At 39.0% G+C, this 22,946-nt stretch overlaps 1 long non-coding RNA gene across 1 annotated transcript in view; it reads left to right on the forward strand.

Annotated features, from left to right (window-relative positions):
• The window catches only part of LOC121027311 (uncharacterized), a 211,178-nt gene that overhangs the window by 155,144 nt on the left and 33,088 nt on the right, over window positions 1-22,946 (forward strand). The window contains exon 3 of the long non-coding RNA XR_005788659.1: window positions 4,164-4,297. This is a non-coding gene — a long non-coding RNA (uncharacterized LOC121027311). The remainder of the gene's footprint in view (window positions 1-4,163; window positions 4,298-22,946) is intronic.

Below are 22,946 nucleotides of genomic sequence, written 5' to 3' on the forward strand. Positions count from 1 at the left end.
AATGGGTGTGGAAACAGGTTCAGTGGAGTAAGGAAGTTGTCCAAATTCACACAGGGGTTGGGTGACTGAGTTAGGATTTGAACCCAGGCCTGTCTGATTTCAGAGCCCCTTATGCTCTAAGGCACTGCTTTTCTTTTATCACATCGTGGAGCCTCAGAAATAGGGAGGGACAGATGGAGGACTTCTGATGGAAGGAAGGGAGATGAATGAGTGGGGAGAACAAAACGTTGTGGGAAGGGGCGCCTGGGTGGCTCCGTTGGTTGAGCGCCCGACACCAGCTTAGGTCATGATCTCACAGTTTCTGAGTTTGAGCCCCACATCGGGCTTGCTGCTCTCTGCGCAGAGCTCGCTTCAGATCTTCTGTTCCCCTCTCTCTCTGTGTCCCTCTCCTGCTCCTTCTTATGCTCTTACTCTCAAAAATAAATAAAACGTTAAAAAAAACAACTTTGTGGGAAAAGAGAGAGGCTGTAGTATGTGCGAACTACATGAGAACAGAAATCAAGAAGATATGGCATCTGGTCCAGACTCTGGTAGCAACTAGCATGACTTTGGACATGTCACATACCTATTCTGTCGTTTAATTTCCTTGTTCATAAAATATGGAATTGGGCTTAATTAACAGTTTCCTAGACAGGTTCTGTGAGTTCCAGAGATTCAAAGAGTGACATGGTTTCTAGGAGAGCCGTAAAACAAACAAACACAAAATGCAGCTCACTCCTATATAAAGGAGTAGACAGGGGCCCCTGAGTGGCTCAGTCAGTTAAGCATCCAACGCTTGATTTCAGCTCAGGTCATGAGCTCACAGTTTGTGGGTTTGAGCTCTGTGCTGGGCTCCATGCCCAGTGTGGGATTCTCTCTCTCCCTCTGCCTCTGCCTACCCCTGCGCCCCACCGAAAGAATATCCTTTGATTCAGAAAGTCTATTTTAAAATTGTCCAAACAAATTAATCAGAGCTGCACATAATTTATATGAAGATATTCAGTATAGTAGCAAGATAGTTAACCCAACACAAGTGTCCAACAGTGGAATATTGCATATGTTACATATATCCATGCAATAGACTATGTATACATTAAAAATAGCATTTGTGAAACATACTTAATGCATGAAAGAGGTTCCTTATTTATTGTTAAATAAAACTGCAGGTTACAAAGCTATGTAAGTCTTATGTTGTGTATATTTTGAAAGCTCTTCTCCCACATATCTCTATGGCTGGGTTCCTTCCTTTAAGTTTTTGCTGAAATAGCATCATAATCATACAATATATCTTCCCTACCTCATGTCATCATGGTTTCTCTCTCTCTCTCTTTTTTTTTAATGTTTGTTTATTTTTTGAAAGAGAGAGAGACAGAGTGTGAGCGGGGGAGGGGCAGAGAGAGAGAGAGGGAGACACAGAATCCGAAGCAGGCTCCAGGCTCCAAGCTGCCAGCACAGAGCCCGATGCGGGGCTCAAACTCACAAGCTATGAGATCATGACCTGCGCTGAAGTCAGACGCTTAGCTGACTGAGCCACCCAGGCACCCCGGTTTATCTTGGCTCTATTTTTTGTTTATTGAATATCTCACTAATGGACATATTATATGCTTTATTACCTATCTCCCCTTCGCTTGAATGCAGGTTTCCTAAACGCAGGGACATTTTCTGTTCACTGCTGTATTCCACTGCCTAAAGGAGGAGCTGACACATAATTAGGACTCAGCACATGATTGCTGAAATGAATATATAAATATACAAAATATTAATGATTATCTCTGGGTGAAGGGCTTATGAGTGTTTTCTTTTTAACATATCTTTTTTTTGTACTTTTCAAAAATGTTTACAGTGCATACGTATTACTTTAAGAATCAGAAACAGATGGAGAAGCTGGGTGGCTCAGTCAATTGAGCTCCTGACTTCAGCTCAGGTCACGCTCTCTTGGCTCTTGAGTTTGAGCCCCACGTAGTGCCCTGTGTTGACAGCTCAGAGCCTGGAGCCTGTTTCAGATTCTGTTTCTCCCTCTCTCTCTGCCACTCCCCTGCCTGCACTCTGTCTCTCTCTCTCAAAAGAAATAAAAACATTTTTAAAAAAAGAATCAGAAATAGAAGAAAAATAGTTCTAAACCTTCACTTATTTTGGAGCGAAATCTACCTCTGTATCTTCTATCTTCTGAAACTGCCAAATCAAACACCCATCCAATTACATATAAAAGTCATTATAATATTTCAAATAGCTATTCTCCTCCTCCCTGGCATTCCCCTCTGCACCGTATTGCTACCACCACTCCATGGATGGCCCAAATTCAAGTCTCTTCCCTATCATGGCTGCTTTCATTAATCTCTTCTCTTTCTATGGTGAGGCAAAAGTCACTAGTCAATGGTCTAGTCTTAGTAGTAAGCTAAAAAACATGCAATAACTTAGTTCTTTTCACTTCAAAGAGGAACACATTGTTTTGTGGCATTGTGCACTCACTTTTGCCTTATCTGTTGTGTACACACATGTACCTGTATGCCTCTTACTGGTTCACCTCACCTACTTCATAACTTGGACTTATCTCTTTATAAAAGATAAATAATGGAGCCCAAAATTTAGGTGCACATAGGGAAGTATTTGCTTAATTCATGTATTTTTAAATGTTTCTAATTTTCAGTGTTCTCAAAGCTTGGATTTAAAGTCACCGTTAGGGGCGCCTGGGTGGCTCAGTAGGTTAAGGGTCTGACTTTGGCTCAGGTCATGATCTCACAGTTTGTGGGTTTGAGCCCCACATTGGGGTCTGTGCTGACGGCTCAGAGCCTGGAGCCTGCTTCTGATTCTGTGTCTCCCTCTCTCTCTGCCCCCCCCCCACTCATGTTCTGTCTGTTTCTCTGTCTCAAAAATAAATAAACTTTGAAAAGATTTAAAATCACCTTTAAAAATATCCAGAAATAAATCAATTAAGGAATGAAATTCATTAGTTTCAATTTGTATTTGGTATCACTGCTATGAATAAATGGATTCATCTGAGACTGAAACAGAAATATAGTGGAATTTCAAGAAAGGGAAATGGTAGCACCATTTATTTTCTCTCTATACACATATAAATGAAAATATTTTATATATTTTCAAAATAATGTGGCTTATGTGTACAATTTTCTTCTAAGTACTTAGCACCAGTTAAATAAGATCATCATAAGCTAAATCCTTCTTGAATTCAAAATATCTTTTCTAATGAGGGACATGTACTTTGGCTGGGAGATTGTATTTATATATATATCAGTTTATATATCTTTCTTTATATCAATTTATATCCACATATCCATTTGTCTTAACATCTTAGATGTCTCTGGTATCACATATTCACATATCTAAAATTGAGTCCATGATTTCCATCTCAAAACATTTGTTGTTTCTCCTTGAGTTCAGGATAAATTGAGAAATATAATAAGGAAATGTAAGATACAATCCAAATATCACTGCTGCGCATACTCAGGAATCCAGGCTGACGGAATCTCTGATATCTTATAACTGTGCTGTCTGGGTCCTTCTGAGTTGCCTAGCAGGAGAGGAACACATGGAGACTCTAGTGTTTCTACCTAGAAGTGAAACTTTTCACTTTTGTTCACATTTTATTGCTCAAAGTAGATCACATGGCCATGCCTGATTCCAGGGAGCTATATGCCCAGAAGGAAGAATGAATGGGAAATCTGGTGATAACTAGAATTTCTTCCACAAGAAGAAACTTAACCTGTTTCATTCTTTTTACTTGGTTTGATCCATTGGACTTTCGTGTTTCCCGCACTCATGATCTTGCTCCCCATCTCCACTCTGTGCTGAGGCCTGGGAGGTGATGCGCACTGGGTCTAGAGAATGCCCAGGCAGTATCTAACCTAGATTCCCCTTCTCTCAACCTTCCTATTATTCCTCCCAAAGCCCTGGAAAAACTTTTTATTTTACTTCCTTCATGGGAGCTGGGGGCATCCCTGAAGCCAAAGATTATATTCTTGCCTACATACACATTGATCATATTCTATGATCAATGCCCTAGTCAATTCTTCGAACTTTAGACCGATATTTAAGGGAGTTTTTCAGGATTCAGAACACCTCTTTCTCTCTCCAGAAAACCAAGCTTCCAAGAGTACTGCTCTAAATATACCTAGAAAGAAGTCTGATTTGAAACCCAAACCTGAGTAATGTTCCTTTTGTTCTAGGCAAGAACTGCATTTTCCTTAGGAAAAAAACAAACAAACAAACAAACGCTATTCTTTTGAAGTTTGACAAATTACAAGACAACAAGATTTAGAGAGAATTGAGAAGACATAAGATAGTCTTATGTCTTCATAAGGTAAGTTATTTCTTCTGTACCTATATCTCCTCCAAGCTACGAGATTCATGAAGGCAGGAAGCAAATTGTTTGACTCGACATTGTTGAAGCAAAATATTATTTGAATAAACAAACAAGCAAAAGTACATCAGTATTTTGGATAACACAGGGAATACATTTAAATTTACAATGGGATCCAACGTTCTAAAGTTTGTCTCCAAAAATAAAAGGGTGGTAAAGTGCTCTGGGTGGACAAGAAGTTCACTCCAGTGAAGGAAAGGAATCGAGATGTACAGAAGCCTGTGCAAAGTGGCAACGTCAGAGGACAGTGAGGCAAAGCAGGAGCCACTGAAATATCGTCTGACCCAACATTGGGAATTTGTCCTAAGTTCCTTGAGGAAGGAGGTTGTGGAAATCAAAAAGAGCAGCTTGCCAGGGACTCCATATGAGAAGATGTATTTTCCCTCAAATAAACACTGCAGGACTGGCCAGAAGTGGGGGTGGGGTGTTCATTTTCCAGTTAAAGGGCCACAAGGTGGTGGGAGCAGAGCACATGGAGAGGTGGTAATGGCTGAGACAGCAGCTCTGTTGACCCCACAGCACTCTTGAGGTCTAGATTCGGTCCTTACCCATTTTGGATCAAAATCCACCAGAGACTGTACGGGAAATGCAAAAGACTTGGAATCCTCTTGTGACGAGTTCAAGGGCCACAGGTCATCAAGATTAACTACCCATAAGAGGCTTGAAGGACCTCAGCCAACAAAGGTCACACATTGAGGCTGTCATTGCTACATCCTTGCAAAGCTTCTCTCAACACACTGAACAATTAGATGAATGAGGTCTCCTTATGAGAGGAAATTCCACAAAACCCTGTAGGGATGTGTTGAGAAACTGCACTACAACTATTCACTGGGACTTGGAATGATTTTTTCCAGATTTTATCACTTATCAGCCACCAGAAGGTAGTTCAACAGCATTAAAACCTTGATGGCACGAATATGACAATGTCCAAAATCAGCCCAAGTGAACTTTGAACTTTCAGTCTACGAATACATGATATTGATATCATTTCAAGTCCAAAACACCCAGTTCTCGGCTATGATATCATTGGCGAAAACTGTCCAGAATTTGAAATTGGAAATTTCTTTGTGACCAAATGTCATGGACTTAGTATAAAAAATTATCCAGCTGGTTCCGATCATAAGAGTAAAACTGTCTCCAGTTCCCAGAAGCCTACACTTGTCTATTTATTTCATGATTGTCTATGGAGAGTGAAGTACTATTTTTATGCATGTTAACTTTCTTCTTATGAAGTTATCATTATGTAAAATTAAATTATAAAAAGTGACCACACTCAATAAATTTCTAACCTAGAATTTTTGTTATCCCCTCAAAATAAACAAGTACTGGAAAATGTCTGAAGGGAACTTAGAATATGATTTCTTGAAAGGTGATCAAGTAATTGCATGACAAATAACTGTAGAGTCTGCTTTGTTCATTTGTTTTTTTTTTAATGTTTATTTATTTTTTGAGGGAGAGAGAGAGAGAAAGAGAGAGACAGAGTGTGAGCTGGGGAGGACCAGAGAGAGAGAGGGAGACACAGAATCCGAAGCAGGCTCTGAGCTGTCAGCACAGAGTCCGATGTGGGGCTCAAACCCACAAGCTGTGATATCATGACCTGAGCTGAAGTCAGATGCTTAACTGACTGAGTCACTCAGGCACCTCAGATTCAGTTCATTTGTAAGAGAGTTGCCAGACTTCGCAAATAAAATATAGGACACACAGTTAAATTTTTATGTCTCAAATGTACATCTGACATAGAGTTTGGTCATGAAGGGTGACCCTGATGATTTTTCTAAGTCCACCTCCAAAGGCCAGGACCGATCTATAACATACTTATGTTAAAAAAATTATTTGTTGTTCATCATAAATTCAAATTTAATGAGCATCCTGTATTTTATTTGGCAATCCTAATTTGGAGGAACGGGCTGCTTGCCATGGCACTAAAAGTACTATTGTAATTTTTCATTCTGCATTATACTTATACCATTAGTCTTATTTATAAGAGAGGAAAGCAAATTTAATTGGATAGCAAAATATCACTGAATGAGATTACTCTGGATTTTTACTCTATCAACGTTTTCCTTTGCTAATGCTGAGATCTGTATTAGTTGGAGAAGAGGATTTGTTGTGAAGTACTTTAGGGTGGTGTAGCCCAAGATTTTGTAAATGGGAACCATCTCAAAAGAAATTCTCTACACCTGTGAGGACTCACTTTGACCAGCTGTAGATTTTCATTCTAGCGCTTGAAAATTCCCGATGAAAGAGAGGAGACAGCTTAGATTTACCTCCACTTAGATCCTGGAAGTTCAGAGCCTTGCATCTTTACAGGAATAAATGTTCTCATTTCATTAATTGGCTCAGGGAATTTAGGTCAGTTTAGTGATCTATCACATATTTATGGTGAAAGCAAGTGTACATTGCAAAGCCTCTTGAATTCTTAAAGAGCAGAGAACACTATTTAGAGAATAAGTCACCTTTGTTTGGTTTTACTATTTGTAATAATAAGAGCTCCAATTCATTCAACACTGAGTATGTTACAGGCACCGAATAAATGATCTAGAGTCATTATTTCTCTTATCCTCCAAACATTGCTCTCAGGTATTTTATCTCCAATTTATAAATAAGTTTTAATTTTCACCGTGGTTCACACAATTGCCAAGTGCAGAGCTTGATTGTAAACCAAGTTCTTATATGAAAGCATACATTTTAACCACCGCACTGCACTTCTCACCAATTTGTGTGTTGCTTTTGCTTTACAGCATGAGATGACTGCTAGCAAGGCCCTCACAAATAAGCCCCTTTACTTTCTTTCACTCAGAGTTACAACTCCTTTCCCCAAATGCCAGGCATATTGAAGCTTTGCTCACTTGGAACTTAGACAAACAGGCCACATGCATTCCTCCAAGGCACTAGGGAAAATGGAACAGCGAATATTTTTCTGCCTAAAATGAATCACATTTTATATCGACTGATGGGTCCAGCAGTGAAACTCTCAAGTTTTTGCTTCAGGGTCAAATTCCTTAAGAGGAGCTTAGGCAGGCCCAGCCTGGCTCAAAACCTGCCAGAGGTGTCGTGGATGATTTGATGGTAACCACACTCCATGAGGAAGATCAGCGTGTTTGTAAAAGCCACAAGTCCAAAACCAGTAGTTAAGGGAAAATAATGAGAGCACTGCTGGAAGAAGATATTGGGAAGTGATTGAAATCGTTCTAGCTTTCAACAGCTAGTGAGATGAGCCTATGGATGAGTCCCTCTTCCTCAAGAAAACTAAGGCAGAGCGTGAATAATCTGCCTTCAGCATCATCAAAATCATCTTGATTGGAAAACTGACACACAGCCTCGCGATTGATACAAAGCACTTATTTTCTTTAGGGGAAATACTATTGACCTTTAATAATCAGGAAAATACAGATGAGAGGAGAAATAAAACAAAGGCACAATTTGTGCTAGTTTACTTCTGTGGTGCTGTTGACACTTTATTGTATATTATTATTATGCCAAAAAGACGGCTCTACCATTAACATTTTGCAGGATACCTTTCATGCACAATTTGCTTTGTGTTAAATGCTACCCCGGTGTCCAGAAGATTTAATGTGCCTGTGCTGCTTGTCCATAAACTTTGGCCACAATTGCTATCATTGGAATAATTAAGGAAATATGTGAAGTACTTTATTGACATCATTACTCTATAGTCCTTTGGGCAAAGCCTGTGAGACAAGTCATCTTTTGTCATCTATTTCTATTGATAATCTCTTAAACTTTTTTTTTTTTTTTTTTTTGAGAGAGAAAGAGAGACAGAGTGAGTGTGAGCAGGAGGAGGGGCAGAGGGAGAGGGAGAGAGAGAATCTTGAGCAGGCTCCATGCCCAATGAAGAGCCTGACCCAGGGCTCTATCTCACAATCTGGGGGATCATGACCTTAGTCGAAATTGAGAGTGGGACTCTTAGCCGACTGAGCCACCCAGGACCCAGGAACCCTATTATTGATAAACTGTTAAAATAGAGTCCAGTATTTAATAAAGGTAATGCGCATACAGCTGGAAGTCAGAATATTCATTTGGAATCTAAACTCTGCGATTGACTCCATGTATGATCTTGGGACTTAACCTTAGTGAGCTTCTACTTCTTACTCTGCAAAATATGGCAGCTTGCTTGGAAACTTGAGCCATTCCATCTAGCCATCACATCTAATGACCCTTGTACAAGGGATAGCAATTTATGTCATTCTGTTTAACCAAGATCAAGCGCTTGCTGAATGCCAGGCACCAACACTTCCTGCCCTGAGAGGAGACCCAAGGCTTTAGCAGCAAGCAGCAGGCACTACTAGAGATCTGACTCCAGAAATAGTCAACTAAGTCCTCTAGCCCACTGTTTGCATTGTTGTTCTGGCAAGCTTCGCCGTCATTTAAAAAGTGCTAGTTATTACAAATGGAACCTAATTGTATAAAAAGATTTTGAGAACTTGCAGATGCTTTTGGACTGAATTGAAGGATCTAAGGTATCTGAGCACTTGGGCTATGCTTGGAATATGCACATGGTAGGAGTTCAACCAATACTAGAATGAATGGAGACACCTAGATGACTCAGTCAGTTAAACGTCCAACTCTGGATTTTGGCTCAGGTCATGATTTCACAGTTTATTGAGATCCAGCCCTACTTGGGCTCCACACTAATAGTACGGAGCCTGCTTAAGATTCTCTCTCTCCCCGTCTCTGCTCCTCCCTCCCCCCATGTGTGCACATATGCTCTCTTTCTCTCAAAATAAATAAGTAAACTTAAAAAATGATACTAGTATGAATGAATTAATTAAAATATTGGGATAAGAATTTCACATTTGATTAAGTTTCCAAAAATGGAAACATCTTCTCCATGTTTAGCAATATCATCCATACTCCATAGAAATTTGAGAAATAGTAATATTCATATACTGTATGATGTTTTATGGTTTGTATTTAACATTCATTTATGTTGTTTTATTTGATGCTATTAAAGCCATGTTGGTTGGTAAAGGAATTATTACATCCTTAGTTGTTTTTTTTTTAGGAGAAAACTAAAGTGCCAAGAGTCTAAGTTAGCTGCCAAGACTCTATGGTAACAAGTGGCAGGAGGGTATGCATTCTTTTCCACCACACAGTTGTGTTTCTATCATAGTTTTCAGCGTCACTGAATGAGATAATATATACAAAGTGCAAGACACAGGAGGCAGTGCAGTATAAAATTCATTTCTCCCCTTTCATTCTCTGCTTATCCTGTGGAAAGGCTAGAAAAGAACTTATTTGAGTGGCATGATTCATTTTCCAGGGACCATTGAATGCCTACCAACAGCCAAGAACTATGCCAGGCTTGGAGACACACATGTGAGCAAGACTCAGTCCTTAGCTTCAAGTTGCTTACTCTCTACTGCAAAAGACAGACGAATTAGGGTATTTTCCAAAAATGTAGTCCTTATTTGGAGAAGTACCTCCTGTGAGCTAAAGAGAGATACCACATCAGTCTTGGGGCAGTCACAAAGACTAGCCAAGAAAATAACTATCTGACATTTGGCTTTAGCAAGACTGTGGTGGTATAAAATGTGTCCACAAGTTCTTTGACATTCCCTTCAAGAGATGGCGTTTAATTTGCCTCCCTTGCATGTAGACTGGACTTACTGACTTAATAAAAAGAAAATATGGCCAAAGTAATGGTGTTTCACTTCCAAGACTAGGTCATAAAAGACATGTGGCTTCTGCCTTGCTCCTTCTCAGACCATTTGTTTTGGGAGAAGTCAGCTGACATGTTGTTGGGATGTTCAGGAAACCACGTGGAAAGTCTTATGTGATGAGGAGCTGATACCTTTGCCAAAAGGAGGCAAAGGACTGAGACCTGCTGCCTATAGCCATATGAGTGAGCCATCTTGGAAGTGAATTCTCCATCCCAAGAAAAGCTTTGGATGACAGTATCCCTGGCCAACAGTTTGACCACAATCTTATGAAAGACCCTGAACCAGAATCTCCCAGCTGAACTGTTTCTAGATTCCTGATCCACAGAAACTATGAGATAAATATTTGTTGTTTTAAGCTGCTAAGTTTGGTTACTTTGTTACATGAACAGTAGGTAACTAATATGCAACAAATGGTAGGGGTCTCATGAAAGTGTTCAAGGTTGAGGGAAGAGCATGTGCTGAGATCAGGAAGGGAGAACATGACATGTTTGAGGAAATGAAAGCACATAATACTACTGGCGACTCAGTTTGGGGTTGAAGGGATGGGAGAGTTGGGTAATGAGGTAAGCAGATCATGAAAGGTCTCATAAAACATGGAAAGGAGTTGGGAATTCTTCCTGTGGCCTGTAATATTTACAAATGAGGAAACTCACAGGTATGGTATAATTGGCAGAAAGTATATGCTCTTTTAATTTTATTCTGCTCTCTTCTCTAATAACATGATTTCTTTCTGGCTAAAAGTCTTGATGAAATGTATAGCCGTTGTAAAGGAACTCAGAAAAGTAGAAGCCACAAATTACATGGGCCTTGAAAAAGAGGAAGTTAATGACCAGTGTCGCACATAGTTCTTTTGTCAGGGCTGGGAAGGATAGTGGCCAGGGGCTTTATTTGGGAAACTTCTTGAAACCCTATGTGTTCCATATCTCAAGGGCGCACTGGGTCCAAGGAAGAGGAGGGTGAGGGTGGGTTTACTCTGCTCTAGTAATATTGGAGTTGCTAATGAACTATAATCGAAATGGTATTTCCTTCTGGTAAGTTACTGCTTGTAATCCCAGGAAGAGATTGTTCAGTTGTTCTACATTTGGGTCATTTTACCATCATACCTAAAATGTGCAGTGCTGTCAAAAGATGAAAATAATGTTTGAAATGATCCTATGAATGGGCATTACCCCTGCGCTTATCTAAAGCTTGTCTTCACATTTGTCTGGTCCATACGTTTGTGCCATTAGTTTGGGGTAGCTGGTGAGAACACAGTTGCTAGTTCAGGTATGTGTTTTCTTCTGGCCATTTATATCAAGAATATTTAACATGCAGTGTATTTGAAGGTAGTGTAAAGGGGCAGGTGCCACAGGCCCAGGCGTGTAGTATGTGCTGGTGAAAGCAGGTCAGGCAGTCGAGTAGGAGAGTCCATTCTGCATGCTGAAGAGCAGTTGCTACTCAACTGCTGCCAGTTACTGTCATCCAGAAAAGCAGGTCTTATAACCCCAGAGTTTCCGGTTTTTCAATACAAGCCAGGAATCCAAATTTTTATGTGAAATTTCCTGCTTTTTAATTACTTAAACTGAAAATTTGGTTTGTTAAATTGCATGTTAGCATTGAACAAGCAGAGAATAATTAAACACACACACACACACACAAGCGCGCACGTAGTTTAGATGTAGCTCATGAGCTCCCAGTTTGCTCTCTCTATTATAATTAACAGCTCTGCCTCCTCAAAATTCATATTCCGAAAGCAGCCAGAGTGTTGCAACTAAAACACAATCCTGTCTACAGTCCTTCACCTTTTAACTCCTTCCTTTAAAGTTTAATTTATGCTCAGCTTTCATTTTTAATTTTTTTATTTTGGAGAGAGAGAGAGAATGCACACATGAGCAGGGGAGAGGGGCAGAGGAAGAAAGAGAGAGAATCCCAAGCAGGCTTCATACTCAGTATGGAGCCGAACATGGGACTCGACCCCACGACCCTGGGATCATGACCTGAGCCAAAATCAAGAGTCAGACCCTCAACCAACTGAGCCTCCTGGGTCCTCTGACACTCCTGGGTGCCCTGACCCGTAATATATTATTACGGGTAAGTGTGTATGTGTGAATGTGGTAAGGAACAAATTTTTTACAAGTGTGAAGTGGTATTACTCAACTAGTTAAATTTATGCTTAGTGTTTAACTAAAGCAAAATTTAATTCAGAATCATGATCTCTGGAAAGCTTATATTATAAGAATCTGCATAGGTTACTATTTCCCAACTTGATTTCAGCTTATTGATGGCTAACAGCTTATATTTGTGTTCCCAGAAGCTAGCACAGTGCTGATATATAGTTTATGGTACAAAAGAAAGAATAAATAAGTGAATATGGATAAAAAGAAGAATGTGATCCAGCTTCCTTGGTTCCTCATCAACCTCTTGGCTATTTTCCCCAAAATAGAAATAGAGGGCAATAGGTTCTATCTTGGTTTCTTATGAGGATTTTTCACCACCAACACATTCCTATTTCTAGTATAATATGTACTCTCTGAGAGGAAGGGCACGAGTGATATCTAAGTCCCATAATAGTGCTGCTCTGAACAATACGATGCCATGTTTACCCTTCCTGGCCCCTCAGGATACAGTTCAGTTTCTTGGCTGTTACCCACTAGAACTATGTGTTCCTTTCATTTGGTACTAGAAAGTAGAATGCAAGTTTTAGTTTGCATTTTTCATTACTGGCTCAACAATATGGAACAAAAAAGATTTCTTTCTGACATCTCTCTTCAAGATAAGAAAATTAAAAGGTTGGGCTTCAGATACAAAAGAGAAGGGAACAAACCAAAATTATCTCTTCCTTTGTGTGCAACATATGGTAGAATTGGCTCGGATTTATTTCTGAAGAAAATAAAAACATCAGTCAAGGACAATGCAATTGCAGTGACTGTTTATGCCTCAGTGAGAGATATCACCATAATAAGAATTGCCAGTATTTTGCAGTCACTGCTCTTGGAGCTCAAGAAAATGTGAGCCCTAGGTCTTATATGAGAAATTTATAATGGTGTGAAGGAAGTTTCCAATATATATCTCTCCACAAGTGTATGAAAGGTGCCCATATTTGCAGATTTGGTAGCACCTATTCAAAAGCTTGATGGAGAGGAAGAAATCACATTGAATACATGTATCAATTAAATGAAAACTAAAACCTTCTCAAAAAAAAAAAAAAAGGCAAATGCCTGATAGGAAGACGTTAAAATCATCAGGCAGATTGTATGTCATTCTCTGTAGGTCAACGACTTTAGCTCTGTCAGGATCCACTGTGTGCACAGACCCTGTCCTTGCTGAAAAGCGTACATGAAATCAATACTTAAACCATAGTGGGATCTCTATGGAAATGCAAGGTGTCATCCCATTTTCTGAAATTATGAATGAAAAAACAAAGTTAAGACATATCCAGATCCAACAGAGAAAATTCATATTGTCAGAAAATTAGAAATAGAGCAACAATATGAATGTACTTAATATCATTGAATTATATGCTTAAAAAAGAGAGAGAATGTTAAAAGTAGAAAGGAGGGCTTGGTATATAGTATCAGCCCTTTCTTCTCAGATGAAGAAAATGAATTTTTTGAAGGTTAAATGTACTTGGTAGGAAGCTGTGGGGCTTGCCAGGGGTTTTATCAAGTGATAGAGGAAAAACTTCCCCACTGAAAAGTGTTGTGATTATATTCCACAAGTCATGTTTGTTCAAATCCCCATTTCAGATATATTGAGCACATGGCAAGTGCTGGACACTGGACAGTGGTTGGATATGAGTGAAATGCTGCCAGTTCAATTGTAATGGTTAGAAGCAATCACCTCTTTTGAAATTGATGGGAGCTCCTCAGATCTCAAATGCTAAAACATGTGCAGTTAAAATGGATAATTAAGATGGCATTTAATTTCTCACTATTACCTTTTAGCAAGGGATGAGATATTAGAAAACTTTAGTCTTTATCTTTCAAGTTATTATAAGAAAACCTTGCAACAGAGATGATGAGGTCCAAGTGAGAAGGGAAGTAATTACAACATTTTTAAAGTTTATTCACTTATTTTGAGAAAGAGAGAGAGAGCGTGAGTGGGGTAGGGGCAGAGAGAGAGGGAGAGAGAGAATCCCAAGAAGGCTCCACACTATTAGCACAGAGCCTGACATGGGGCTTGAACTCACAAACTGTGAGATCATGACCTGAGCAGAAACTGAGGTGGATGCTTAACTGACGGAACCACCCAGGTGCCCTAATTATAAAATATTTTTTACACAACTCGAACCTTATGAATATTAGAGCTATAGGTATATATATGTGTGTGTGTGTGTATAAATATATATCTATATATCTATATCTATCTATCTATATATATAAAGGCCCTGTTCTTAAAGAACTCATAGTCAAGTCCAATGCATACAGGTGGAGGAACGTCAAGAACTCTACATTAGTCAAGAAAGATTTTATTTTGTTCAGTTTAAATGAACTTTGAAAAATTAAATTTTGTAGCCAACAACAACTCACTTTTTAAAAATTAGAACCAGTGATTAGGACAGAAATTGAATGCCAGTTTCTAAATTCCTGATGGGAAGAAATCCCAAAGTTAGTTAGTGATGCATCAATCACATCTTTTTTTAATTGAAAGTGTCTATCTTGAGTTTTTCACACAGTTCATAGGCTAGAGTGAGAATCTTCTGCATGATAATTTTTTATCTTTCAAACATACCATTGTTGTCAGATATTCTCATTCAGATTTAATTGTTCTGGGGTGAGATCTAGGAATTGGAATTTTTTAAAAAGTCTGAGAAGGTGATTCTGATATGCCAGTATTGACAACCACTGTCATAAATCATTGTTTCTCAGAGAGTTATACTCACAGTTAAGATCATTTTAGTTGGTACTAAATCACTTTAAGTTGTAATTATGAAGGTTTTTAATGTGTATCATAAAAACATATATAAGTAGTCAGTGGGTATTCTTACTTAGGAAAAGCAAAAGATTATAAAAAGTGAGCTACTTCGGGGCGCCTGGGTGGCGCAGTCAGTTAAGTGTCCGACTTCAGCCAGGTCACGATCTCGCGGTCTGTGAGTTCGAGCCCCGCGTCGGGCTCTGGGCTGATGGCTCAGAGCCTGGAGCCTGTTTCTGATTCTGTGTCTCCCTCTCTCTCTGCTCCTCACCCGTTCATGCTCTGTCTCTCTCTGTCCCAAAAAATAAATAAATGTTGAAAAAAAAATTAAAAAAAAAAGTGAGCTACTTAAAAATAGATTGTCTATATATCTATCAATGTCTATGTCTATCTATGTCTGTCTATCTATCTATCTATCTATCTGTCATCTATCTATCTGTCTATCACCTATAAGAGTACAGTTGGCAAAGGTTGTGAAGGCATGATATAAATGATTGAATTTTAGATAACCCTGAGCTGGATTATGAGATAAGAGAGGAAATATGGAGGGCCAAGGAATTTGGACGATAAAATAGATTTTAAGATCAATGATGAGATGGGAAGCAAATAGCATAAGGCAAAGATCATATTTTCAAGCATTCTTTGTCAAATGTACTTGGATCAAGATATTTAAAAATGAAAGGAGTATGTGGGTAGGATTGATATACTTTTATGTAAACAAAGAAGCCTTACTGGTACTCTTGCCTGTGTGGATGCCTTACCCACATCTCTGTAGATTTGGACTGGATTGGGTTGACCATGAGATGAGCCTTCAGGCATTATTTGCACCTGTGAACATTGAAGGAATCCATAACATTATAGCAAAGGAAACAAAGAGTAAGCCCCAAGAAGTAAATGCTGCTTAAAATCAATGTGGGTCGGCAGTTATTTTCATTGGTTCCATAGGTGTCACCCTATGTGCTCTAAGAGCTTGGCATGTAGTGAGTAGTTCTGTGAATATTGACAGGGAAATCAGTAATGGCAGGGAAATGAGTGTTTAACACCCCAAAAGATAATTCTGTCATTGGTTCAACAGAAAAGTCAGAGTGACACCGTAATTTTATCTCCTGTGGCAACTTTAATTGGCCAGCAGTGACTGCTGAAAGAATGCATTGAGGAACACTCTGAGAATGAGTCTGTCTCATGGAAAAGAATGTCATGATGAGTTAGTGTGACCATCAAGGAAGTTGCATAGGGGAGTGGCAGTACCATGGTCATATCCTCCATTTCTGAAAATGGTTACTCCGTTATTTGAGGCTATAACATTCAGCAAAATGATCTTAGTCAAGGTAAAACTTGACAGTTTAAAACGAATAAACTCTTCTGAAAGAATGGTAAGTTTATCACTGCACCAGATAAGACAGAATACGTAGATTAGTGCTTTCTGTTTCTGCTTTCATAGTGCATGAACTTCTGACTTTCAGTCTTGCACTTCATTCTGTCAGTATCTCCTTATTCTTTAATATGCCTGCTTACTAAATGACACATTTGGAAATAAAGTTGTTTTAAATAGCAGTTTTTACAGCTAGCTGCCCCTGACTATTAATCTATAAGTTAATATAACAATAAAGAGGTTAAGTGATCAGCCTAAGTCTCCTTGGCAGTGAGTATACAATCTCAGCTTTCTTCTAAGAGAACTTGGGTACCTTGTTCTGGGAGGGAAGCCAGATATCATGGCTAAGTGACCCTGGATCCTGTTGTTTAGTCACAGGAGTTGTCTTGTATCTGAGTACATATTTTATGGTTATTAACCTTAGCTATCATAAAGAGTTGACATCCAGGGAGAATTATGCTGGCGTGAAAATATACATACATGTTTTTTTCCACCAAGATATTTCTCTCCAGGAGACATTTCCTGATTGGAATCAGTGTCCCTTTACACGGGTGTTCAAAAAGACATCATTTCTCCTCTCTCAGCATCTCTTTCTCTTTTCTTTTTCAACCATTCATTCAAAAATAGGAATATATTATGAGTCAGGTACTGGTTTAGACTCCAGCAATATAACATTGAACAAACAGACACTATTTTACCTCATATATTCCTATTTCAAACAAACAAATTTAATCACATTAGAGAGTGATATATGAAATTATAGGAGAGTAAAAGGGAACAATGGGAGCACATAAGAGACATAGATTGTGGGACATCAAAGAGGGCTTCCTGGAAGAAGTAACATTTTGGCAAGGTCCTGAAACCTCAAAAGAAGTAATCCAAGTGAGGTGAGAGGCTGAGGTATGAGCATGTGGAAGGAGAGGAGGGAAAAAGGCCCAAGGCTAAGAAAGAGCATGTCACTCAAGGAGGTGAAAGTCTTCACTGTAATGGGAATATGAAAGTGGAGTGGGGGAGAATGTAGTTGGAGATTGCACCCTCCACCACAAAATATAGTATTTGGAGGATATTTTAAGGAGTATGAACCTTATCTTGAAAACAAAGAAGCGGTACTGAAGGCTTTCAATGGTCTGACATGATCAGATGTGCATTTTAGAAAGGTTTTGCTCTTTTCTCTTTTTCTTTCTTAACATATATATGATATGTATTATGCACCATATCAAGATAGATTGAATTTTTCAGGTGCTTGTTACTGTGGAAGAGACTGGAAACAGACCCTTAAACCCTAGTGGAAGATATATAAATTATAAGTTGAGTATATGACACCCAAAGTACAATGAATATGACAGTGATCTTGTGATAACTTTATTTAGAAAATACTGCTGATTTACTCCCCTCTATGGTGATATCATGGACATGTCTCCCTTGTTTAGAAAATCTGTTGTTAGGGGTGCCTGGTGGCTCAGTCGGTTAAGCATCCAATTTCGGCTCAGGTCGTGATCTCACGGTTCCTGAGTTCAAGCCCTGCATTGGGCTCTGTGCCAAGAGGTAAGAGCCTGGAGCCTGCTTTAAATTCCGTGTCTCTCTCTCTTTCTGCCCCTCCCAAGCTAATGCTCTTTCTTTCTCTCAAAAATGAATAAATGTGAAAAAAAAAGTTAAAAAAAAGAAAGAAAGAAAATCTTGTTAAATGGAGAAAGGAAAGGAGTCACTCTATCTCCCCTTGATGAATTGTGTTTCTTAATTTTAAGTAACAGAAATCAAACTCAATCTAGCTTAGGGAAGAATGAGAATTTACCAGTTTATCTGTTGGAGGGGCTGGAGTGATTGGAAGCAGAGATTCAACCCATCTTCCTGCTTGTTGACTTTATATCTTAAGCACTGTTATCCACGAGGAAGGAGACATAGTGCTGTTTTTTCTAATGTCTTAGATTAGATTCTCCAGAAGCAGACCCCACAAAAGGATTTATTAAAAAATGTCTCTGGAAAAATCTGATAAGGGCATGGAGACAAATAGACTCAAGAAAATTAGAAGAAAAAAGCTGTCCTAAAGTTAAGTTTGAGAACTTATATTTTCAGTGGTAAAATTTCCTGAAATTGTGATTTTTTTTTTTTTCTTCAGAAGTTCCTGGCATCCCAGGTCTAGGAATGAGAAAGCAGGTACTGGGACTGACCTAGAGTTGGTGTTTGCTGAGTGGGTGTGATGGAAGAAAAGGGGTACTTGGGAAAAGAGGATGTTGAAGGAAATCATGCAAATGGAGAGAAGGACAGACAGCAGGACACTGTTGAAGGAAAATAAAAGAACCAGGGGAACTCTCTGAGGAATCAAACATATGCGGAGCTGAAAGGAAAGGTGTTTGTATTGGGTTCCTACTGACTGCCACAAACTTAACATGTTAAAACAATAGAAATTTGTCCTCTTATAAGTTCTCAAAAAGAAGTCTGAAATGAGTTTTATGTGACTAAAACCAAGGTGTTTCCAGGACTGGTTCCTTCTGGAGGATGTAGGGGTGAATCCATTCCTTGCCTCTTCCAATTTATGGTGGCTGCTGGCATTCCTTGGCTTGTGGCTGCATTATTCCAATTTCTGCTTCTGTCATCACATTGTTGTCTCCACCACTATGGTAGCATCTCCCACTATCTTTAAAAGGACACTTGTGATTACCTCATTGTTTCCACCTGTTTTGCATTACACCTGCAAAGTTCTTTATACCATATAAGTTAGCATATTTACAGGGTCTGGGTTTGGCTTAGATGTGTTGGAGAGGGGCTTTTTTCAAACTCCTACATCACTGTATCAAGACTGAAGATTGTTTATGTTCACAGTTCCCAGTGGAAAAATATATGTATAATTGAAGTATAGTCACGAATGGGTATGAATGAAGATCATTAAGTCAGTCCAGGAAATAAAAGAGTAGGGCATTGGATGAGCTATTCTCTTGAATCCTGGAACCATCAGGGTATAGATGGACTTGGGATTCCTTAAGACAATGGTTGAGTAACTTGCTATTGGCCACACCATTTGTAGGGGCTAGAAGTATTCTTATTACTTTTACCAAATATTCAACATTTAGTTAGTTTAGGGAGACCTATGAAAAAAGACGAGGAGGAAATCCATTTTCTCTCTGTTCCAAGGCAAGTTTGATTGTATTCTCCATTTGTACCTCTTGTTTTTCATTCCAGCTCTCCCTTTGAGCCCCAGACCACAATGCTACCAGATCTATTCTCAGTCCTTCTCTGCTTTTTCAGTGCCCTAGGAGACTGATTTCTATGAAGGGGATCTCCCAGGGTCTTCTTGCCCTCTGACTTCCAGTTGGGTTTGCAACAGGGGAGCCTCTGGCAGGGGATAAGAAAAGAGGAGTATTGGTATAGTTACGCACCCACCTCCCGCTCCAGCCCTGACTACCATGGCCCTGGCAGTGACTACGTATCTCCATGGACAAAGTTCCTGTGTAGTGGGCTCCTTCCCAGCTTCAGGTCTTTCTGACCTCTGGTAACTTTGTTCTCTCTTTTTGCCCAGCTTCCTGCTGTTGCTAGATTCTGGGTGCTTCATTATCCCATTTGTTCCTTGACTCTATAATTCTCTGTATACAATCTCCTTTGAATGATCTTCAGGTAGGCCCTTTTGAATGTTTTTTTTCTTTCTGAAACTCTGGTATAATAGGGCATAATTCTAGCTGTTCATAGTATTTTCTTAAATTATCATTATAGGTTGACATGTCTTCAGAAATCTCTTGGACACTCTTTTTTTATTGTGTGGTAAAATAAGCAAATAAATAAACAAAACTACCTCAAGTCTTTTTTACCTGCTATTGGTAATGTTTTCTGTGACTTGTATCATTTAAGCTTGTCTTCAGTTATGAGTAATAGAAAACATTACCAAGAGTGAGTAATTGGAGTTTGTTTTTATCACATACAAGGAGAATGAATATGATTAGATGCCGATATTGCTTCAGTGCCTCAATATTTCAAGGCTTTGGCTATCACCTTCATGATTCTTCAGTGTTTCCCTCTTGGGTACAAGATGGCTGCCAGGGCTTACTATCTGTGTTCCAGGCAGGAACCAGAGGGAAAGATGGCCACACCCACATTTATACTATTACATGTTCAGAAAAGTAATCCTTTCTCAGAAGGATTTTCTGTCCAGAAGATAGTCTGCTTATGTCTTATTTATCAGAAATGGCTTACGAAGCCACTGCTAGGTGCAAAGAAGACAAGAAAAGCAGTAACATTTGATTTTTTCTACAAAGGAGATAGGCAAGGGAAAAGAAGGTTGGAAATAGATGTTAATTAAGTGAGGATGTCTTCTGTACTCCCTTTGTACGTAATCCTACCAAATCATCTAAGTGCATGCATTATGAAGTCGGAGTGCTGAGTTCTAACACTAGGTCCACTATATTCTACCTGTGTGAATTTGGGAAACAACTTAATCTCTCATTGCTTCACTTTCAAGTGAGGATAATAAAACAGTTTTTCTCTCATAGGGTTACTGTGATGACCAAATGAGTTAGTATACGTGCAGCATTTAGAATAGCATTGACACATGGTAGGCACTATTTAAATTGTTGTCTGATTTTTTGTTGTTTCTACCAAAACCCTCAAAGCAAAGGCTATAGGAAATAGAAAACGTAAGGGCCAATACAAAGTAACAGGGCAAAGCTTGGTCAAATTGTGAAATTAAAGATTATTTCCTCCTTCATTCATTTTTTCCTTCAACCTTATCCATTCTCTTTGCAGACTCATCTTGCCACCCAGATATCCATCACCCTCCTGTCATGCTATAACAGGAGCTGCTATAACACTCCACTTCCACTTACTGAATGCATTCACAATGTACCAATCAATCTGTCACACATATTTTTTATTTCCTTACTGTGTGCTAGGGGCTAGGAAAAAAATGGTAAGTAATACAGCTATGGCCCTTCTGTGCTGATGCTAGTAGTCCAGTTGGGAAGCTGATATTAAAAAATAATTAGAGAATTAATTGGTATTTGCTATATTCAAAATTGGAAAATTTCAGGATTCTATGACAACATGCTAATCTTAGGAGCCCATGAAAGCTTGCCTCAGGAAGTAGCATTTATGCTAAGACTCAAAGGTTGAATAGGAACTAGTTGGGTAGAGAGGTGACATTGGGGCTGGGACAGAGAAGCAGAGTTTCAAGGGCAGAGGCCTAGAAGGATGAGGCCTGGTGTTTGAGGAGCTATGGGCCTATGTCTCTCTTTTCTATGCCATCAGAATCCCTGTGTCCCACTCCCTCTTTGCTGCTCCCAGCATTCTAAGTGGACAGGTAATTATTTGGTGAAACCCTAATTACCCAGGCCACACAAGAGCCTCAGGGTTTTCCCTTCCCCTAGTTTCCCTGAAGCAAAAAGACCTTGATAAGCAAATCTACACTTGAAATGTTCAAGATTTCTAAGCTTTGATACTCTGTTTTCAGGGCTATTTGTATTTGAACAAGAAGCATTTAAACATAAATGCTTACTTCATAAAGGGTGACTTCTCCATTAGTGGGGATTTCAGTCCTTTGCCTGGGAATTTCTTTTTGCTGTAAGGAGTTGGAGGGATGAGGCAGACTATTAATGCCCAATATAAAATCACCTCTGAAGGTAAAGTTACATCTCAAGCATGTTGGCACTAATAATGATGTGGAAAACTTACTCTATGATTTAGTTTTAGCTGGAACATAATTATTCCTTATTTATTAACACAATTAAACATTTATATTATTCCCCTTTTATGAAAATCAAAACTTTGAAATCCTGCTTGGAAAATGAGAATAGAAATGAGTTTTTAATCCCCTGGATTTGGCTACACTGAATATTCTTTTCTTCATTACTAGTTTGTGCTTAACCCATATAGTCAGATCCTTCAGGAAGCAGTGGCCTTCTTAGGTGTGGTATCCATCCATTTCCTCTCTGCTCCAGAGCTCCCCTGTGGCTGGTGAGTGCAGGAAAGGCTGATGCTTGCTGTGACTTCCATTTGCTCCTGAGGGGGAAAGTGAAGTTTCCAATCTTGTAATGTCATGTCCAACCATAAATAGATGATTCAAAAGCCACATTTCTGAGGAGCAAGAGGTTAAAGGGAGCCTTGAGTGTTATAAGTGGTCAACATGCATTCTTCAAGATGGTCTCATTAACTAAACATGGAATGCAGAAGCATTTGTCAATGTTATACATGCTGTTTTAGACTGCATTAATGAAAGATTCATTGGTGCTCCACTTCACATCGGTTTTGCCAATTTGAATCTCTTTTAAATGACTGCCTTCTTTGTTTTGTAGCTTACAGCTAAGCTTTTATAGTTACTCTAGCTCTCTCTAGGCTGTCTGCTCCACTGCTCACTCGTGCTCATATATCCAATTATTTCTGTTCTATAAAAGGTATCTGCCTTTCTTAGTGTATGCATTTATATGTTTATTTATACATTGGTTTATTCCAAAATGTTTTTGACACAGTTCAATAGACCGGACACTAGATTTTATGATCATTTTGGTTGCTCAGAAGCTATCCAAAAACTTCTAATATTTTCATTTGAAAACACAAATATTCTCTTCAGATTTTTTAAAATTTAATTCTTGTAAAAGGTATGGTCTCTTTAATAAGCTAGTTACATCTGATGCTGAGATGTAAGTCTGATTCAAAATACAAAAGT

The sequence above is a fragment of the Herpailurus yagouaroundi genome, unplaced genomic scaffold (genome assembly GCF_014898765.1).
Source record: "Herpailurus yagouaroundi ecotype Mexico unplaced genomic scaffold, PumYag 77, whole genome shotgun sequence".
Lineage (NCBI taxonomy): Eukaryota > Metazoa > Chordata > Mammalia > Carnivora > Felidae > Herpailurus > Herpailurus yagouaroundi.